Raw genomic sequence first — 22,070 nt, 5'->3', positions numbered from 1 at the left:
CTGCACGTGCCACCGGATCAGTCCCTTGCTCACTTTGCCACTGGATTCAAGCAAGCCGGGCTGAATACGGCTGGAATGCCAGAAACCGGTCCTCGGAAGCTTGTTTCCGGCCCAGGGAAGACATGGCTTGGCAGTTCGGGCTGGACTGTTCCCATGAGGCACAGGGTCAGACTGATTTGCATATAGCCATGTCTGAACTGGGGTGGCAGAGTGGGCTAAAGAACGGTGAAGGATTAAACCCAGATCTTTTGACTGGGTGTGAGTGTTTGATTGATTCAGATGCTCTGTCCATCACCACCCCCCTTTTGTACCACTGGATCATTCAAGGCAGTGGGCCTAGGTACTTCCAGAATCTCATCACTGTCTACAGATCCGTCCGGTCCCTTAGATCCACTGTAACTAGCCGGATGGTGATCTCAAAAGTCAAGAAGGCCTGAATGGGTGGCAGATCTTTCCGGCTTTTGGCAGCTAGGAGCTGGAACGAACTCCCTCTTGAGCTTCGGTTGGAACCTTCTGAGACCAGGTTCAGAAGAGAGCTTAAAACACACTTGTTCCTTCATTAATGGGCCTGGGTGCCTTGGTCTGGGTGTGGGGCTCTGGGATCTCTCATTTACAACAGCGCGGGCACACGCCAGTGGGCGTAACCAGGCGCTTTACAAGCTCCCTTATTATTATTATAATAACATATGTAACAAATACCCAGCTCCAATGTACTCATCCCATTGCTTCTCAAGGAAGAAAGGCAGGTTCCGACTAGCTACAATGGGCTCAAGCTATTTTACAGAAAATTCTTAGCGGGTGCTTGGGGGGCCAGGCATCTAATCTTGATACATTTTATTTATTTGAAAGACAACTCTGCTGCTCATTGCATCTGTCTAAACTACTTGGCACGTGCACTAGAGTGGGCATGGCTGTTTCATAGCTGCTTATGTCGACCCATCTTTCATGCTTGTCGGTGGAGATTGGATCAGAGCCAGGTGGAGATAAATGAGGAAGGAACCTTAAAAGGGCAGACATACGACTACCTCCACCATCTCTTAAAGGCCAGTATGCTGTTAGTTCTGACCACTCCTCTTCACAAAATGCCTCCATAAACCATATTGGTGGTCGAAGGTTGTGTCCATTCATTACACAAGGAACATTTTCAATTCTAACAGAACACTTTACTATGGTAGTTATTTGGGTTTGAACAGGCCTTTCCAAAACTTTAAGTTCAAAAGACAAAACGTATCTACAAATCAAATTTGCTGGCACATTCATATGACACTTAATACTTGTTCTCGATAGCTATTGCTCTAAACCAAGTCTCAACTACTGACGGCTGCAAAGATCTACTAGAATTCTAAATAATTGCTTGCATGTTGTACACAGATTGCAGCAGCAGGGGCTTAGCCTACCACACTATTTTACACAAGTGGTGTAGTTTCATTGGAACCCCTCCCCTCTTCTGCACTATGCTTTGAAGCTGCACTTTCCTGAAGTTCACAATTATAATTACATCTTGGTGCTCATTCTGTTTCAAATGCAATTACCCTCCCTCCTACTGTTGATTTCCCCAACTCACCCTCAATTTTCGTGTTGTCCCCTCCTTCACATATCCTTCCCCTTCCACCCCATCAGCAATAAATTAAAAGCCCTATGACATGTATGGCAGCCCTGGCTGTGCCTTAGCATGTTTTTTTACTTTTTCAGACTGCACAGTAGTTGCGCTGCTGTACAATATTGCAAAAAAAGCATTGACCAAGCCAATAGCTCTCCCGTAGGTGAGACTTATTGGCTTTGTCAATGCTTGTTTTCCTTCTTTTCAACGGGTTCCTGTTTTTCTGGCCATGCTTGTCCAAGTGGCAGGCCTGCTCGTACTGTGAGGGAGGGGTTACAGATGTAAACAGAGATCGCTCTCCCCTCTCTCCAGGCCGACTGGGTGGGGGCCTGACTGAAAACTGCTCCTTCTTAGGGGCGTTGAAGGGCCAGTGTGAGGGACGTCCACTTGGGGTAGCCAGGGTTAATAGCTGCATACAGCACTCTTGAGATCCCACTCGTAGTGTACTCACAGCCATGTAGGTCTCACTCTGTACCCTCCTGTCAAAGCCATGTGGGTCTGCATCTGTTCACTGCCCTCACAGCCACATGGGTCGCAATCAATCAAACAGGATTTGTAAAGCGCTGCCTATCACCCCATAGAGTATTCAGGTGCTGTAGGGGAGGGAACTCCCAGCCATGTGGGTTTCACTCTCTTCCCTACACTCACATCATGTGGGTGTCAGAGTCACTCTTCCAAGTCATGGTTTTTACTGTTCACTGCCCTCCCCGCCATGTGGGTCTCACTCTGTTCAGTCTGCTTCCAGCCATGTGGATCTCACTCTGAGACCCACATGGTTGTGAGTGGAGTGAACACACTGTTCTCTCCACTCAGAGCCACATGGGCCTCTGTTTACTGCAGTCACATCCAGGTTGGTGTCAAAGGTTCACTCTTCTCAGACATGTGGTCTCACTCTGTTCGCAGCCATGGGGGTCTCCATCTGTTCACTGCACTTACAGCCCAGCCACGTGGGTCTTACTATATTCACTTAACTCATACGCGTGGGTCTATCTGGCCCATTCAGACATGAGACTCGTTCTATGCACTGCACTCACATCTATGCAGGGTTTCCCGCTGTTCACTGAACACAGTCATTTGGTTCTCCCTGTTCACTACACTCGTGGACATAGTTTACTCTACTCACAGCCATGTGGGTCTCACTCTGTTCACCGTGAAAGCACTCACAGTACATGGACCCCCTTCTGTTCATTGATCTCCCAGGCACATGGTTCTCCCTCTGTGGCTGCCCTCCGACCAATAAGGGTCTCACACTGTTCACTGTACTCGCAGCCTCGTAGGTCTCCCTCTGCTCACTGCCCTCACAGCCATGTGGGCCCCACTATGTTCACTGCACCACAACCATTTTGATCTCACTCAATTCTTAACCATGTGAGTCTCACTTTGTTCACTTCTCTCCCACAACAATGCAAGTCTCAGTGTATTCACTGTCACACCTGTATAGGTCTCTCACTCTTCCTTTCATGCAGACATGTGGGGCTCACTGTGTTGACTCCACACCTAGTAATGTGGGGCTCCGACTATTCACTGCCCTCAGACATGATTGGCTCATTCTGTTCACTGCCCTGACAGACGCTTGGGCCACCTTTCATTAGCTACCCTCACAGACATGATGGCCTCTCTCATTGTGTTCACTACTCTAACACAAATGCTTGGCTCATTCTGTTAATGACTTTTTTAGATCTGTGGTTCTTGCTCTGTTCACTACATTCACAAACAGGTGCGCCTGTTTATTTAGCTCTCACTGCTGGAGTGTCTTACTTTGTTTAAGACACTCTCACAACTGTGGTGTCTTACTGTTTACTTAATTCCCATGGTTGTGGTGTCTTACTGTATTTCACTCACACAGCTGTGGTGTCGTGGCTTATTTACAGCTCTGCAGCCCTCAACACTCTACATTGGCTGCCCCTCCACAAAAGAATTCTTTTCAAGCTTCTCGTCACGGTCTTCAAAGCCACCAGGAACACTGGCCCTTCTTATCTGGCCAAGCGCTTTCTGCGCTATATTCCACCGCGCTGCTTGAGGTCATCAGGAGCCAATCTGGTTTCTGTCCCTCGAATAAAGCTAAAAACGAAAGGGGGGAAAAACCTTCTCATTTTTGGCGGCCAAGGCATGGAACGGTCTCCCCCCCAACCTTCGGCACGCTCCCACAGAAAGCCTTTTCAGGAAACTCCTGAAGACCTGGATTTTCCCTCAGTCTAATTCATCGGTTCTCGCAGCCATCTGATCCATGCCTCCCTATGCGGGCTTTTCTATTTGCTCAGCGCCAAGATGCTCCTTCCGGAGCGATAGATGCGCTATACAAATTCCAATAAATATCAAATATCAAATACATTACTCTCACAGCTGTGTTGTCTTGGCCTATTTACTTCACTCTCATAGCTGTGGTGTCTTGACCTAATTACTTCACTCTCATCTTACTATTTCCTTCACTCTCACTGCTGTTCTGTCTTACTTTGTTTACTTCACTCTCACATCTGTGGTGTCTAACTCTGTTTACTTGACTCTCACAGCTGTGTTGGCTTATAAGGTTTACTTCACACTCACAGGTGTGTGGTTCCTTACTCTGTTTACTTCACTCTCACAGCTGTGGTGTCTTACTCTGTTCAATCCACCCCCAGCTGTGATGCCTTACTCTAAGTCATTCTCACTGCTATTGTGTCTTACGCTCTTTACTTTCACAGCTGTGATGCCTTACTCTGTTTACTTCACTCTTACAGCTGTGGCGTCTTGCTCTGTTTACGTCAATCTCACACCTGTGATGTCTTACTTTGTTTACTTCACTCTCACAACTGTGGTGTCTTGCTCTGTTTACGTCACACTCACAGCTGTGGTGTTTTAGCCTGTTTAAGTCATTCACGTACCTTTGGATCTTTATTTCGCTCTCATACCTGTGGGAGCTCATGGTTTACTGACCTTCCAGTATCAAGTCATTAGTAGAAACCCTGTGTACGATTTTCATAAGTAAAGCCCTTGGTGCCTCAGCAGTAATGCGAAAGCTTACTTTATCAACTTGGAATGCTTCCGTATGAGTAACAGATAGCAGCCTTCGCTGCAATGCCCATTGCACCAAAGTAATACCATAGTAATAAATGTCCCCAATGCAGCAAAATTTACATTCAATTATCAGCTTTAAATATATTTAGAAATTCAATCATTAATCTCTACTTTTTCTGCGTTCTGGAAATTGTGTATAGGTATTATAATTAAACCAAGCAAAATCTTCACAATTTAATACACTGGGCTGAACAAAGGGATGCTGGTTATTGGTAGCTGAATAGCTACCAGTAGCTCACAAATTAGTTTTTGGAGATGACTGCTCTACAGCAGTGATAATCTGAACTTACCCCAGTCAAGTCATGCTGAGTCTCACTCAATACAACACAATCCTAGATCTTAAGGCCTTGTCCTTGTGCAATAAGTGTTGCAGTCTTTTGTTTTGCTCTGTGCTCTGCTCTCACAACCACATGGGTCTCACCCATTCACTCGTTTACCCCGTGACCCTCCTCTTTGCTCTATCGTGACCTGATGGTTTCACGCAGTTGGACCTGAAAGTTCTTATTTGCTTTGGTCACCAGTTAGAGTGGTCTTACTCTCAAAGTGTACCTCGCTTTTGTTTACCCCAAGCCTGTGTAATCGCACAAGCGGGGGACTGCATATTTACACTCTCATGGAACACGGGGGGGTTGCTGTCTGCGAGTGTCTCTATATGCATACAGGGCTCAGTTGAGTCTCCTTGCAGTTTCGTTCTCAGGCACTGACTGTATTGTAGACCAATATCTCTATCCAGCAGCTGAAAGGTGCACAGTCCGAGAGAGTCCTGTCCTCTAGGACCAGCCTGTGGTCTGGCTGCAGCCTATCTGTGTGCTTGGAGGCTGCAGATCAGCCATTTGAAAAGGCACCGCTGGTATTCCACGCTAGCAACCTTTAATCAGGGCCACTGGAATTATGCGATTCTGCGGCTGCAGCTTTTTCTAGCATAATTATAGATTTGCCACATAATCTATTATCTGCTGCATAATCTGCAACTTTCAACAATATAAAATGTTTTTTTATAGTTAGACAAATCGAAAGATACAAAAAGTTTTGCAATATGTTTTTGCGTGCCCTGGAAGGCCCTTCACAAAGCTTAACTGGTCTTATTCCAGTTGCTTATTTCTGTATTTGGTTCTTAAACTAGTACTAATGTGGGGACATCTTTGCTCAGAAGGTACTTTCATGTGTGAAAATGACAAAATAATGAAGTAATCCTTTAAAAAATGTTCTGCATTATGTCACATAATTTTCCTTTTCTTGCTGCATAATTTAGTCAACCATGGCGCATAATTTGGTACTCCCCTGTCACATTATTCCAGTAGCCCTACCTATAATCCTGTTTAGCGTTGTTCGGAAGAGCGTGGTAAACTTCCTGACTGGTTGAAGCAATGGGAAGGGCACACACCAGCAGAGTCGGTTATTGAGCCACACTTACTGTAAACCTCATTACATATTGGGTTGTTGGGCTCCCCAGGCCTGCAGTCAAAGAGAGATTACAATCTCATTTGTGTATCACAACTGTTGTCTCATGAGCACACGTCTCACCTGACTTGTCACTTCCCCATGTCGTGTGGCTGAACGTCACTCCTATATCTAAGAACTGGGATGCAGTGTCTTATAACTAGTGATCATAGAAGTGTTCTTCATTTTCAAATAAGCCAGGCAATTTCCCACATTTAGTAATAGACGTGCACTAACGAGTTGGAGTATTCCAGAAGAGTTGTGTCTGTATTTACATAAAGAACATACATAATGTATATGATATAGTACACAATAAGCATTTTTGTTGCTACAAAAGCATCTCAGGCATGACACACAACCCCATGGAGTGCATGCTTTGGTTGAAACTAGAATACTGAAGTTAGGATAAGGGGGGTGTTAGTGACATGTTGCACCCCTGTATGTTACTCAGACACCACCTAACCTCTGAAACTGTCCCTGTCACCTGCGGACGTAAGGTGGTTTAGCTGTTGGGCAGGCCTCAATCCATCATCTGCTGTACTCTCTGTGCTGCACTTTCTGTATAAAACTAACACAAAATCGTATTATGTAGTTCAGTATTAATTTCCCTATCATGTTTCATGTAACAATTATTTTTGCAATGTTTTTAAATTTAAATCTCGCACGCATATTGACCAATTTTAAATTGATGTACTTTTTACTTTTGTAATGGTTTTTATTAACTACAATATAAAAGTCACTTCACTCTCTGTGCTGCAGTCTATCTCCGTCTCTAAGCTCAGCTTTCCTTTTGTCCTGGCCATGGGTCTGGCTGGATAGTTAACTTGACAACAATGTTTTATCTGGAGAAGGGCTACCCACTATTATTTCCCAGCTATCTTCTCTGCAGAAGATACTTCATTTTATTCTGCTTCCCCTCCCCAGTATCGACCATATTCGCTTGGTGCCTTGGTCAACACAGGTTTGGACTATGGAAGTAGGCTTTATATAGAGATATCATATCCACAAGCTATATTTGCCCTGGAGTATGGGGTATCATTGGCTCCAGCTCTCCGTTGATTTGACCATATTTCACGGAAAGCTGACCTCTACAAGGGCTCAAACTGGAAGATCGCCTTAAGTTGAAATTTGTGCCCGGTAGGAAAACCTTAAATGAAAAGGTGGTGATTTGAATTACTCCAAATTTCTCCTTTTGTCATCCACCAATCAACGTTTCACTGTCAGAAAAGGTTTCCACCATGCACAGATTGGGAGGGTGGGCATTCTTGTACCTAGATCCGTATAATACCTTGCCAGAGAATATCAGTCAGGAACTCTGATATTTTGGATTCTGCCCTAACCATTTGTCAATCATATCAGGGAGGAGTTAATAGAAATGGAATCTTTCAACACTGAAATTTCCTGCTAGAGAGAATGTGTTGGATTAGACTCTATCGAACCACTGCTGTAGCGTATTGAGTAGTGCTAATGGGCCCAGCCTTGTTTCTGAACCAGGCACCCAACACACGTCTCTGCAACACCTGCATCACAGAAAGGCATCAACACTTCAAGGGCCTTGCAGCCATTTAGAGGGCCGGCATTCAGCCCATGGACAATGACTATGTGTGCAATATGGGAGGCTCAAGAGCCCCTTGTCACATTCTGCATGGGAGCGCCATCATTTTGCATTACCCCACACTGCTCTGCTGCAACCTACTAGAGCCGACTGGGCTTACTCTTTAGCCTCTACCATAACCTGCTGTAGAGACGCTAATGGGCCCAGCCTTGGATCTTTACTGGACGTACTGTCTCCTGCCCCTACTGCGGCCTGTCGAAGAGCAGCTGAAGGATCAAGCTTTAGATGTCTAGTACACCCTGCCAGACCTGACCGGGTTTACTCTCTTCAGCTCCTTCCATGGCCAATCAAAGAACAGCTATTGGGGCCACACTCCGATTTCTTACAGAGCAGCAGAGATGATTAGACTACTTGTAATCCAGCTGAAGGGGCCACGCGCCATGTTTATCGCCTGTCAGTTAACTGATGACCAGTCTACACTCTGTCGACTTAAAGAGCTCCTCTCCGGGCTTAACTCCCTTTAGACTCTGCAATAGCCCATGGACAGAAGTTGTTTCCTTTTACAGCCCACCAGAAAGCAGGTGTCAGATGTTTACTCTCTGGCTCCTGCTACAGCCCTCCAAAGACCAATTGTCCGATCTGGCCCCCTCTGTAGCCCACCAGAGAGCAGCAGTCTGGTCTGAGCTTTCGGGCCTCTTCTGCAAGCTACAAGAAACATCTGGCCGGTCTGAGATCTCTGACCTCTGCTGCAGACCACCAGAGAGCTGCTCTCAGGTCTGGGCTCTCTGACCCCTTCTGCAACCCACCTGAGAGCACTGCCAGATCTGGGCTCTCACTACACCTGCTTAAGACACTGACAGGAATAGGGTACCTCTGGTTTCAGCTAAACTTTGCGTCCGCAGTTGACCACGCTCGGCTCTCGTAACTTCTACAACCCATGAGACAGCAGTCCATGATGGAACCTAGTACTTTTTGACCTCTTCTGCAACTGTCAGACACTAGCTAACCTTTACCACAGTCAGGGCAGCTGCTATCACCTTGCACCCTTTCACTTTTACAGCAGACTGTCAGAGACTATCTGAGGGGGCTAGTCTCTTTAACCCTTGCTAGAGACCTTTTGTGAGAAGCTGATGCAACAAGACAGTTTTTTACCCTTTCTGCAGCCTGTCGGAGACTAGATGAAATTGCTAGCCTCTCACACCCCTTCTACAAACTTCCAGGGAGCAGCAGATAGAAACTTAAGCCATTTGACCTCTTCTAACAACCTATTGTAGAGGAGCTGAAAGTGCTAGAACCTCAAACCCAGGATACAAACCATCTGTAGTTCCAGGTGGAACCTGACTCCCTTTAAACTCTACTGCAGCCTATCAGAGACTAGATGAAAGTGCTAACCTCTCCCACCCCTTCTACAAACGCTCCAGGGAGCAGCCGATCATTGTGTAAGCCCTTTGACCTCTACTAACAGCCTATCAGAGAGCAACTGATAGGACTGGACTTCGACTGCTGACACATGACTGACAGTGCCCAATGTAGCGGAAACCACTTCCCCACACCCGCCCAGTCACTTTTGGGGGACAGACACAACACATTCTCCTCCCCTCGCCCAACCCCCCGCTACCCACCAGCAGTGAGGTGTACCTTTCATACTTGACTTAACCTGACAGTGAATTGTACAAAAAAACTCGTTAGATCTCTAATCTGAAACAAGCGTGTCACTGGTGTACACAAGTGTGCCTCCCATTCCCACGTTCTTCAGTAACACTGGCTATTCACTCCTGACAAAAGCCATGGGGCTTTTTCCATGAAGTGCTTAAGCTGGGACTTTGTTTGTGAGCAGCGCTATTGTTTATATAACATTTTTCGCCAAGATGATAAAGCTCCCAGGAACCCTGGGCCTTCTGCAATGTGGCTTGGTCTTGCCTTTTGCCAGGATCACACGGTGGTGCAGTGACAAGGCCGTTAATAGGGGCGGGGATGCACAATTTCCTGGAAGGGAGGGGCTGTGCACTGTGAGCCTACATCAAGTGGAAGTGTTGGCACGCTTTCCACAGTCAGGTGTTGTATGAAAGGTTCCAAAAAAAGTCCCATTGTCTTTGCGAGCAGGTCGTCTTCCACCATCTGGAGTATCAGTGGCTGATGAGACGTGAGCTCTTGTGTGGGCCTCGTCGCCATCTAGGAGAAGGGGGCAGGTCTCTAGCAAGACCATCTCCTTTCAAGTGGTGAAGAGCTCTGGATGGGCATGATTGTCCCCTGGGTGAAAGGTTCAGCATCTCCCTCTGATGAGATCTCTGCTTCTCGGGTAGTGAAAGAGTTCTAAGTGGGCATGCTCATGCCCTGACAGAAAGGTTCCACCTCTCCCGCTGATGAGACCTCGATCTATCTGGTGGCAGGTGGTAAGAGAGTCCTGGGTGGGTATGGTTGTTAAACACACATCCTTCCCCTTCCGCCCCACCAGCAATAGAAAAAGTGCTAGGACGTGTCCCGCAGCACTGGCTCTGCCTTAGCATTTTTTTTTTACTTTGTCATACAGCACGGCAGCCGTGCTGCTGTACAAACAACATCACTAAAAAACATTGACAAAGCCAAAAGCGCTCCCGTGGGCGATAACTAGCAGCTTTGCCATTGCTTGTTTTTATTCCAACATGTCTTTGGCCCCCACTTTCTCTGAATATTCACTTTTAGCTTCTCTGCTAAATCCAAGGGGGTGTTTACTGGAGAGTTAGGAGAAGTTGCAGGACTTTCTACCATTTATCTTGGTCAGTATTGGCTCTCAAAGACTAAAGGCTCCTGCATCTTTAGTAATTAGCACTTTCATGGCCCATCCCCAGGGTATTTATTCCCATTTATGCTGTTCTCTGCCACAGCCCCGTGAAGGGAGTTTGTATTGTGCATGGATGTATAAATATAACGGTAATTAACTTGAGCAAAATCTAATTTCTGAAAAAGTTATCACAAATAGCTACTTGAATTTAGGGATTTATAAAAGCAGTTTTTTCATAATTTGAAAATGTTTCAAATAAAATCAACTTTTATTTCTGTTAGAAGTCCCATTTATAACGGCTAATGGGTCTTTTGTATATTAAATGTACGATTTGTGTGCAGTTGCCTGTTGTCATAGCACAATGGGAGAAAGTTGAAAACATTTTCCCCATGCTCAAAGTTTAACAGCTAAAGGCAGTGGGAAGCTAGGCACAAAAACACACTCCACTTTGCACTGTGAAGAACAGGCATCCACAGTTCTAAGCCAGCAGGCCTGACTAAGCTAACTTGGTCTCTTGATTTTAGGACTGTATTTCTACACGGGATAAAGGAATAGTCCATTTCATGACACAGGTAACATAGACAAGAACTGGACATGGCTGTACTCCTTGGACGTCAGGCACAAGAATACACGTTTATAGACGTTACTGTTTCTGTTAACAGCAAAGTAGCATTGCCTGAACATTTATGCATCGTGCCAACAGAAGTCTCATTATGCTTGGGATACTGGTAGCACAAAATATCTTGATACAAAAAGTTGCATAGAAAAGCCCGCCACTTGGTTTAAACTATTGCAAGGGACCTAAAGAGCCAGTCACGGGCCCCAGACCAGAGAGGGAAGGCGGCTTGAGGATGAGCCCTGATGTAAACATACTTTTCTGTAAGTCAGTCAGATTCTCAGTACAATAAAGGAAAATATTACGGAGTAACTTCATACGCACCCCCGATGCCTAAATAAAGGGCTACTATGAGGCCTGTTCACAGAAAAGGAGGACTTCAGGAGCAAATATAGTGAGAAATCATTATTGAGTCCTCCAGTTTATTCACGTCACTGCAGCAGTGACAATTATGTAAAATTCATGCTGGGTGAAGGCATTCACTTTTTCTGCACTCCTCACTCAGTGGGAGGATTATCCACAAGACCGCGACTGCTTATCTTTCTCTCACTCTCTTATTTTTTTTAAAACATCCGGTAGTTCCTGCCTTTTCTGTGGGGGCTAGAGTCGATAATTCAGCACGTGGACTCTGTTACCTACTCATAAGATGAAAGTTATGATTTTGTTCTGCTGCTTTAGTTAAAGCGTCCCTCTTCGACTTCTGCCGTTCCACGAACAACGTCCCCATCTGTGACTCTCTGTTCAGGAGTTTAACTTTGAGGACCAGGATTTGATAATAGTCATTCCCTAACTCTATCTCTTGTAAAAATCTCTGACTTGCACCAGATGCTTAAGTTCGCCTGTTGTGGCACCTCCAGCATTTGAAGGCAGGAGATCTCTCGCACCAGCACCTTCCTGTCCAGATGCACAAGAGTGGTGTAAGCACAGTTTTCAAACCGCTCTCCGTGACTCTATTTTTATATCATTTCTTTCTCTGATTCCAGAATTATAAACCGGTCCTCAGGGCAGTTCTCAATTTGTCCAGACATGGAGAGCCAGCTTTTGATCTCCTCTGGGTCATTGTAATTTGCTCATTGCAGACATGATCCTGGATTCTCTCAGAGACTAATTGCCCCATCCGTTGCAGCCCCTCAAGGCTCCTCACTGCTTGTATCTTTTGAAGTCGAGGCTTAGGGCAAAAAGTTCTTGTCTTTTGGGTCCCTCTCTTTGGGTTCCATTGGTGCTATTCTCAAAGTCCGCTAATTCAACACCAATCTGTTACATCATGGCAGCTTATCTTCCTGACCTAGATGTAGCCTTCCCAATAGATGCCTGCCGTGTAGCCCTTCTCTAGCCACCTCTTCAGCTCCTTTGTCTTCCATACTTCATCAGGCATGGACAAAACCGCTCAGTGACGGAGCACCGGAAGCCACCCTCATACACCCCCACCCCCTTAAAGGATAAATGCTCAGCATGCTTGCTTCACTGCGTCCACTCCCGGTGGTACTAGGGAAACGGTGAGCAACCACAGAAAAACATGGTTTCCATTCTGTTCTCCATCCACCGGCCAGGGCAGCTGTCTCTTCTACTGGCCTTTTTGAGCAGAGGTCTGCGGTTGGGCTTCCAGGAATTGCTGCCATCTTTGCAGCTCACTTCACCCCAAATTCTTTTTTTTAAAATATTTTTTTTTTAATCATTTAGTGAGGATGTATGCAATCACAGTTCCTACAGAAATGCATTGTTAATGAATGTAAAAAACACAAGAACGGCTTATAGAGCATAAAAATTATTATTTTCATCTATCCAAGTTCAATTTACTCCAAATAAAAAAGTATCTTTAAACAGGTTATTAATTTTTAGTGCCAATAACGTATTCAACATAATACCCACAAACCCCAGATTTTGTAATTGTGTTATTTCTATGATGAAAGACATTCCAGATTTCTTATTTTGGACATTAGGTTCAACCAATCGGATAACACGGAATTGGAGTTAGATTTCAACAAACTTTGTTGTGATCGTGGCCAAAAAAACAGTTCTGCTCTTCCTAGGAGTATCGAACCTGGACCTATACCTACGCCTTCTCAAAAAGTTACTAATTGTGGCAGATCACACATAAAAATAAGGAATCGAGTGTCACGGTGGGGATAATACAAACGCATATGAATCCAAATTAAGATATTAATGTATATGTATGTGTTTATAAAAAAAAGGGTCGAAATGTAGTACAACACCCATATACCATGAGGCTGCACAGGGAAGAGTACAATCAAGCAAAAACAAATCTGAAAATAGTTATGTATTGTTATTTAAATACCACTGCTATGTTTAGGAAGCAGCAGAGCGTTGTACATTACATTGGAGGGGGGTTTGGGAGACGGTTGTTGATCGTGTACATCAAGTGGGGATTGCCCATATATGTTACATTTTTTTAAATTGAGAGTAAGTGATTAGCTACTCGGCCACGTTTCTTAAACAGGAAAACGGAGTTCATTATAGTGGTACTTGTTTGATTGACTCTCCAAGACTAAACGGCTGAAATGGACCAATGCTGATTAGATCTAGTCATTTGTAGGTGTCACAAAAATTATGCAGAAATTGCATTACACACGGAGATATATTCCTAGTGTACTTGTCACAGCATAAATAGGTGTGAAAAAAAGGAGTTAACATGAATCAAGACTAATAGACTGCCAGTTTTCGCCAGGTGCCTGAACCAGCAGACCAAGTGGAATGAAGTAATACATTTGTTTCACCGGTCCTTGTGAAAGAACGGAGACAGTGAGGTTTTGTTAGCGGTGGTTTATAATGGCTTTCTGTATATTATTATGGTAACCTAGCGTTAATATAAGCATCATCCTACGCATCTGTAACCTTTAACCCTCCTGAGTAGCACGATGGCTAATCGGGTTTTATGTGGTTAATGGGGTGTATACATTTAAAAATGTAAAGAGTGAAAATAAAAAAGTACTCTATACACCTTAAAGTAGTACAATTTACATTCTATAAAATAAGTGCATTAACTTACTGACCTGTTGTACCCGCTCACACAAGCTGCTGAGATCGGATGTTGGATTAAGATGTGGCAATAACAGGGGGTAAAAAGGTTAATTACTTGCCCTTATAAAAATAATGTTTAAAACTATGACTGTGAGTTTGCGCACATAACTGTATTGTGGCTTGTTCATTAACCCACTGAGATGTTGTAGCAATACCCAAGCTAGCAGAAAAGTTAAACGCATTGAAAACAAGCATTTACAATGCAATGGTTTTGCCTTTGTTAAAGTTAGAGCTATTGGCATTGCTCTTGACATTATTTTTATTTATGTTTTTTTAACATAAATAAATGGCATTGTCATTTACAATGCCACTAGCTTTATCTATCGCAAATGACACACACAAACACACACAGAGCCGCCCCACACACACCCCCACACAGAGCCCCGCACACACAGCCCCCCACACACACAGCCACACAGAGCCCCCCACACACACAGCCACACAGAGCCCTCCACACACACAGCCACACAAAGCTTCCTACACACACAGCCACACAGAGCCCTCCACACACACCAACACAGCACAAGCAGGCAACAGGGGCAGACGGAGGCACAAGCAGGCAACAGGGGCAGACGGAGGCACAAGCAGGCAACAGGGGCACACAGAGGCACAAGCAGGCAACAGGGGCACACAGAGGCACAAGCAGGCAACAGGGGCCCACAGAGGCACAAGCAGGCAACAGGGGCACACAGAGGCACAAGCAGACAACAGGGGCACACAGAGGCACAAGCGGGCAACAGGGGCACAAGGAGGCACAAGCGGGCAACAGGGGCACAAGCAGGCAACAGGGGCACGAAAACGGAGGCACAAGCAGGCAACAGGGGCAGGTGGAGAAAACACAATTTTCAACAGCCCACTTGGCTCTGCAACAGTTGCCTTTGAAAAGCAATACGGCGTAATGGGCATGATCAAATCCCGTCCCCTGCATAAAAAAAAACAACAGCCTGAGGCGACTGCTAACACAGATGTAGTACAAGGCATTACACGGCAAGGGTGCTGCTGCCGGCAATTATCCTGGTATTTAAACAAATCTCTCTCTCTCACACACAGAGCCGCCCCACACACACCCCCACACAGAGCCCCGCACACACAGCCACACAGAGCCCCCCACACACACAGCCACACAGAGCCCTCCACACACACAGCCACACAAAGCTTCCTACACACACAGCCACACAGAGCCCTCCACACACACCAACAGCACAAGCAGGCAACAGGGGCAGACGGAGGCACAAGCAGGCAACAGGGGCAGACGGAGGCACAAGCAGGCAACAGGGGCACACAGAGGCACAAGCAGGCAACAGGGGCACACAGAGGCACAAGCAGGCAACAGGGGCACACAGAGGCACAAGCAGGCAACAGGGGCACACAGAGGCACAAGCAGGCAACAGGGGCACACAGAGGCACAAGCAGGCAACAGGGGCACACAGAGGCACAAGCAGGGGCACACAGAGGCACAAGCAGGGGCACACAGAGGCACAAGCAGGCAACAGGGGCACACAGAGGCACAAGCAGGCAACAGGGGCACACAGAGGCACAAGCAGACAACAGGGGCACACAGAGGCACAAGCAGACAACAGGGGCACACAGAGGCACAAGCAGGGGCACACAGAGGCACAAGCAGGCAACAGGGGCACACAGAGGCACAAGCAGGCAACAGAGGCACACAGAGGCACAAGCAGACAACAGGGGCACACAGAGGCACAAGCAGACAACAGGGGCACACACGTGCAAAAGACACCCACAAGCTGACAGCCCAATTATCTTGAGCCACAAAATGTATACAGACCCTTAATTCGGATCACGTTTATTTTAGTTTCAAGTCACCATACCTAGAAAAGACATTATGTAAATGCAAAGATACTGGATCGATTTGAAATATTACGCTCTGCATCTGCACAGTTGAGCCCAAGTACCCACCCAGTGACACCCGTCCATTTCCACACGAAAAATCCACGTAAAGTATACACGAATATTAAGAAGCAGTCTCATCGAGCACACGTCGGGCATCGGCCAGCTCGCCCTCATACAACGCCTTGACCCCAGTTACCTACAATGAACCGCATATCAAAAGACCTAGAAATATGCGGACAAACTCACTTTATCCAAAAGTTTTCCAGCTTCATTCCTCACATGTAACTTGCAGCATTTTCAGTCATAGCAGCCGGGGTGACTTTGCTTTTGGCTACATCTCTCGAGATTGAATCATCGAGTTGGGCTCAGTCATTCCGATCCTTACGACTCGTGGGGGGGGGGGGCTCGCGCGGGGGGGGGGGGGAGGGGGGGCGGGACTTGGGGGTGGGGGACGACGACGACGGGACTTGCGGGGGGGTGGAGTCCCTCGGTGATGGTCGAACCCTCTCTCCAGACCCTCTGTCCCTCAGCTGCAGGCCTCGAAGAAAAAGCCCTGGGGGTTACACTCTCGGGACTGTCCGAGGTCTAAGCCTGTAACCACAAAACAGAGCGGCCACATTCTCCGCCCATGAGCCGAGCCATTCACACGGGCCACTCCCCACCCAGCGGGACACCAGAAGGGGCCCTCCCACAGAATCCAGAGACACCCCCTCTCCACGGCAGCACTCCAGGGAAACTCCCACACCGGTGAGAGCCACAACGAGGGACTCCCCGCTCCAGTGACAGCCCCAGATGGGACTTCCCAAGGTACCCAAAGAGACCCCGAGAGAGGTACTCCCACAGTACCAAAAGAATGCTCACTCCAGTGACAGCCCAACAAAGGGAGACTGCCACACAAGTGAGAGCCACTGAAAGGCGTCCCCCCCCCCGCCCCCCCACCCGGAGAGGGACACTTCAAACCAGCAAGAGCGACAGAGAGACACTTGGAGAAATGATTGTTACACCCGGAGGACAAATCCCCACGAGGGAGACTCCCTCGCGAGCATCAGAGAGGGGCCCTCCAGACCAGCAGGGCCGTGTCAGAGACAGCCTCTCACGTATAACACCTGCACAGAGCGGTGGTCACTGCCCTTCCAAGACTCTCAGGGGTGGACAATGTACACGTCCCACCGAAATCGACCCTAGTCACATCCAGAGACGGGTGCGCCCCCTGCGGGTCTCCTCCAGGCCCGGGTGTGGGGCCGTGTCCACCTGCTTTGAGGGGTGACGGGGCCGCATCAATAGTGCAACATGATATGAACTGTGTTTTTTTTCTTAAAGGAAAAATAGTTACGTCTTTTTAAATATTTTAAATGCCTGCAAATTGTTTGACCGTTTCTCTGTCATGATGATACTGTTATGGTTTTTATTAACGTAAACAATAAAGCATTGACTATGACAGTGCAACAGAATAGCTGCGTTTTAAACTATGGTGATCTGCGGGCGGCTGCCTGGAGCCCATGTAAGAGGTTCTTAGCACCGCCACTCACACGGGATTTACCCACACAGCCCGGCACACAAAGAGGCAAGCCTGCACACAGTGCACAGTCAGTGACCCTCCCAGCACAGACACTCACCAGCCTTGCCCCCCAAAATGCTAACAGTATCCAACCACCCAGCCCTAGTCCAGACCATTATGACGCTACTCCCGGCCCTGACCGCTTCGCCTACAAATCCTTGGTTTAGCCCAATTAGACCAGTGAAATCAAAAGAAGACGCCAACTCTGAGATTGCACGATGCTACCACACAAGAGTGTAGGGCTGGAAACAGTGTCTGCAGTGACCCAGAGGGAAGTGCTCGCCCATCCCTCAGTCCAAGCTTCTACAGGGTTGCAGTCACTCAGCACAGACACCCAAGAAATGTCGCCCACCAAGCACAGACAGACACCCAAGAAGTGTCGCCCACCAAGCACAGACACCCAAGAAGTTTCGCCTACTCAAATTAACCAGATTGCTTCAACTAACCAGGAAAGACACGCACGGCTGGTTCACCCCATCAACTAAAGCACAGAATCCCGTCCGCGGGGGGGGGGGGGTATTTACCCACACACACCTGGTCGAGGGGGGGCTCGCGCGGGGGGGGGGGGGGCGGGACTTGGGGGACGACGACGACGGGACTTGCGGGGGGGGGGTGGACTCGCGCGGGGAGTTAAAAAGTACATTTTTAGTGCGGCTGCAGAGTTCAATATCATACTGATGGCTTCGTAGGCACTTCAATTATCAACAGGCATTACAACTGATAATTACTGAAACCGCAGGCGTAAATGCTGTAATGCAGCGGGAGGGGGCGGGAACGGCCACACACTGACAGCGGGGGGGGGGGCGGGGGGGGGGGGAGCGGGAACAGACACACAGAACACATCTATTTTTCCATTTCGAGCACTGGGTTTAACAGAGGCTACTTGGGGGCACAGTTCGTACATGGGGGGTATAGGGGCTGTCTTACCAGAGGGAGGCTCAGCCTTACCCGTGGGGACTGAGAGAAGAGTAACTAAGTCAGTCTAGGTAAGAGGAGAGTACACCCTGCACCTCCTAAGAGGTGCACAGAGGCTACCTGAGGGCACGAGCCAGCACATCCTTAGCGAGTGCTCAGATTTACCCGTTCTATGGGTGCCGAGGATGTGACCCGTTAGTGTTTTTGCACCTGTGCATTCTGGAATAAATGGGACTACAAGTCCCAGGATGCAAAGCAACCTTCTGGTCTGGATAAGCTACACGCGCGCGGAACCGGGATTCTTGAGCGTTCTGTACGCGGGGGGCGGGACACATACAGTACCAAAGGCTGGGAGAGGGCATATATTGGAATTTGTAGGGCGGAGAGCGGATTGCACCTGATGGACTAGAGTTGGTGTCCCGGGGAGCACACACTGCGCCCCAGAGAGTGAGGCGTGGCCAGGGGAAGGTGAGAGGCGCTATTGGGGAGGGAGTTGTGAGGTGAATGAAAATGAGGGAGGGATGGTGAAGAAAGATAAAGAACCAGGGGAGTGGGGTACACGGGAGGGGCTGGTGTGCTGTGAGTAGCGGGGGAATGCACAGTGCGATTAAGGGTAAGGGGCAGTGGTAAAAGGGGAGGGAATCAGGGAAAGATCAGTGGGAGGAAAGACATAAGACCTGCTAAAGGGGGTGGGGGGGAGCAAACATTGACAGAAGAGGAGGGGGTTGGATGGAAATTCGTGGCTTGAGGGGAAGCACCTGCGGTAGAGAATGTTCGAGTTTCCGAGCCCATAAGGAAGTTGCTGATCTTGTCTTTGGGGGTTTTCTTTGCATTCGGGTACCTGTGCTCTGATGAAAACCTCGACAACGATGCCAACAAGTTCCAGAATGCATTGTAAAACACTTGGACTGGTTCATCTGCACCGACTTTAAAGTGAGTCTTTGGTGTGTCACAGAAGGAAGAGATTAGGAAACCCCAAAACGCAGCAAGCACCGACCGGTGCAAGAGTGGTGCACTTGACTGATGCTGCCGATCTTTCGCCTCCGGGCGGGTGCAGCTTTCACGTATGCTGAGCATCGAGTGACACTTGCCGTGCGGCCTCTCTCCTGTGCCTGGCAGCCTGGACGGAGTTAAGTGACACCCAAACGCAGCAAGCACCGACCGGTGCAAGAGTGGTGCACTGTTGGCTGATGCTGCCGATCTTTCGCCTCCGGGCGGGTGCAGCTTTCACGTAGCCTTCTTCGAGGCTGACTGGGGTGATAGTTGGAGCGGCCCGCCTGCAACGGGGCCGCTCTGGGCACATCAACCTGCCCACGGCACTCCCCTACGCATAGGAGCGACCCGGAGCCCGCCCGCACTCACCGGTTGTCTGAGGCGGCTCTTCTCCGCTGGGCTCTTCTGGGTGACGGTGGCAGGGCTCTCTCCTCGGGAGAGCCTCGCCGGAGGACGGTTCCTTCTTCTTCCCGGCAGGAGCGCGGGGTGGCCTCCCGTCCGCTTCCAGGTTTCTCCTCACTCCAGCAGCCAATCACCGCGCAAGTCGCCCGGCGAGCCTCCCGCAGCCTGAACCAATGGTAGCGCGGCTCCCGGGTGACGTCAGCGGTCGTTCCATCGGCTTCTCCGCGGCCCCGGGGCTGCGGCGGTGATTTTCACGGGCAAAACGGCTGTGCACAAAAAGCGCTCAGGGGAAGCACAGCGCTTCGGACTGACTGACTGCCTGCCTCTATACCGGCCATCGCACAGGAGCAGGAAGGCAGGTGCCCTCAATCCCGGACCAGACTCGGGGGCGTTCCCGGCGTCGCGTGACGTTGGCAAAAGCCAAAGAATGTCGGGAACGCCCCCGTGTCTGGTCCGGCATTGACGGACAGGCCCCTCGTCCAATGGCAAGGCTCCGTTTACGGAGCCAGCCAATCAATGACGAGGGCCGACCCAAAGCCACACACACAACTCAAGAGGTTTTTTGGCACATGCGCATGGCCAGTCAAAACCTAAAAAGTAATACCTGTCTGCCGCCACCCCACCCTCTCGGTCGTCTTCGCCTGCTTCCAGGGCTGGAAGCAGCCGGCTCCTAGCCTCCCGATAGCCAATCACAATACTGCAATGCAGTGTGATTGGTCTGAATGTCATGGGTCAGCGCTCAGGCAGAAATGGGAGGCTAGACAAGTTCTTCTTGCACGCTGTAATGCAGCCTGCATGGCGGTTTGACTGTCCCAAAACGGCCGGCCAAAGCGTCCTGCACACCTACCCAGCAGAACAAGGGGGAAAAATAAAATTATAATAACAATGAGTTCCTTTTTCGACCTGTTCAGTGGGGCAACGCTTTCCCGCCTTAGCGGAGGAGCCGCCACTGCGTATAAATGGTGCCAGTGGACCACATTATGTGTAACACAATCAGCCACTCAAACGTTTAATCCAATCGCACTTTCCCTTTTTGCTTTACCACAAAAATAATTCCTGTAAACATCAGATCACGTAAGGTACTGTTATGTGAAATCAAGGACGGCCCTAAAGACTGCTACATGACCTGATACCCCTTGGCAGCTTTGCACACCTGTCCCTGCTAGCAGTGTGTACATGTTTTGTGAGGGACTCTTGAAGTGGTGATTGCTTCCTGTCCGTCTATTATGTAAATGTTAGGGAGGTTTACACATTGTTATCCACGGTGTATATTTTTTGAAGGTGAGTTACAGCACCTGAACATCCTCCCAGGAGATAGTGCGCTTTACAAATATGCCAAGTATAACACTTACTTCCAGTGATGTACTAGGAGTGCCAACTCTCTCCTCCTGAAACCTCTGATCTTTCGCAAAAAGAAAACATGCCACCGAGCCTTCTACGGCTCAGCTCCGAAGATCTGGAAGTCTCTCCCACCGGAAACACGTAGAATCTCCTCCAAGGTTACCTTCAAATTGAAGGTAAAAAGATTCCCTATTAACAAGTTCTTACCTTAATAGGTTGTTAGATTGTCTGCTCTAATGCATTGGACTTACACGTTTAAACCCTGCGCTGGATGCTATTCCATCTCGATATGTACCAGTTATTTTCTTATTATTTTGCTGACCCTGTGTACTTGTAATCGTTCTTTTCCTGTGAATTCTATTTTGATATGTGTTTCTGTCTGTATTCCTATTTGACACTTGTTCTGCAACTGTTACCTTCCTTTCCCCACAATTGTAAAGCGCTCTGATATCCCTCGGGATCATGCTCACGCTATATAAAACTTTATAAAAAAATAAAATAAAATTTATGCAGCGGTGCATAAATCAATACACCAATTAGAGCCGTTTTCTGCCAGTGGTGAAGTGGCAGATAACCGATAAACAGACGCGACGAAATGCTGATTTACAGAGAGCTCTCATTCTTTCTCCAAATAAATGCTCTCTGTCAAAGGACACTTCCAGTTTCCCCCTTGACGGTGAAAGGGGCAAGAGGCGAGTGACCAGGCCAGGTAGTAGCGAGTGGGTCCGGATTCACAGAGCCCAAGAGTAGGATTTCTGTTTTCTCTTAATTCCGGAATTTCTAGTTTTTCTACCTCCATCGATGAACCCGTGAAAAGCACTGAGACGCCCTTGGAAGATACCAGGAATTGTTTTTGAACGTGACAGTTACATAAGGCACCACTGCTTGGTACAAACTGCTCGGGGTGGCGCCGTTAAATAACCCATTGAACAATGGTGTAGC

General features: G+C 48.1%; 1 protein-coding gene across 5 annotated transcripts in view; it reads left to right on the top strand.

Moving 5' to 3' along the window:
* NT5C3A (5'-nucleotidase, cytosolic IIIA) overlaps positions 1-22,070 on the top strand; it is a 459,065-nt gene that overhangs the window by 214,972 nt on the left and 222,023 nt on the right. The window lies entirely within an intron of this gene.

The sequence above is a fragment of the Lissotriton vulgaris genome, chromosome 4_1 (assembly GCF_964263255.1).
Source record: "Lissotriton vulgaris chromosome 4_1, aLisVul1.2, whole genome shotgun sequence".
NCBI lineage: Eukaryota > Metazoa > Chordata > Amphibia > Caudata > Salamandridae > Lissotriton > Lissotriton vulgaris.
Note: the sequence above shows the minus strand (reverse complement) of the source record. Positions and strands in the feature narration are given on the sequence as shown.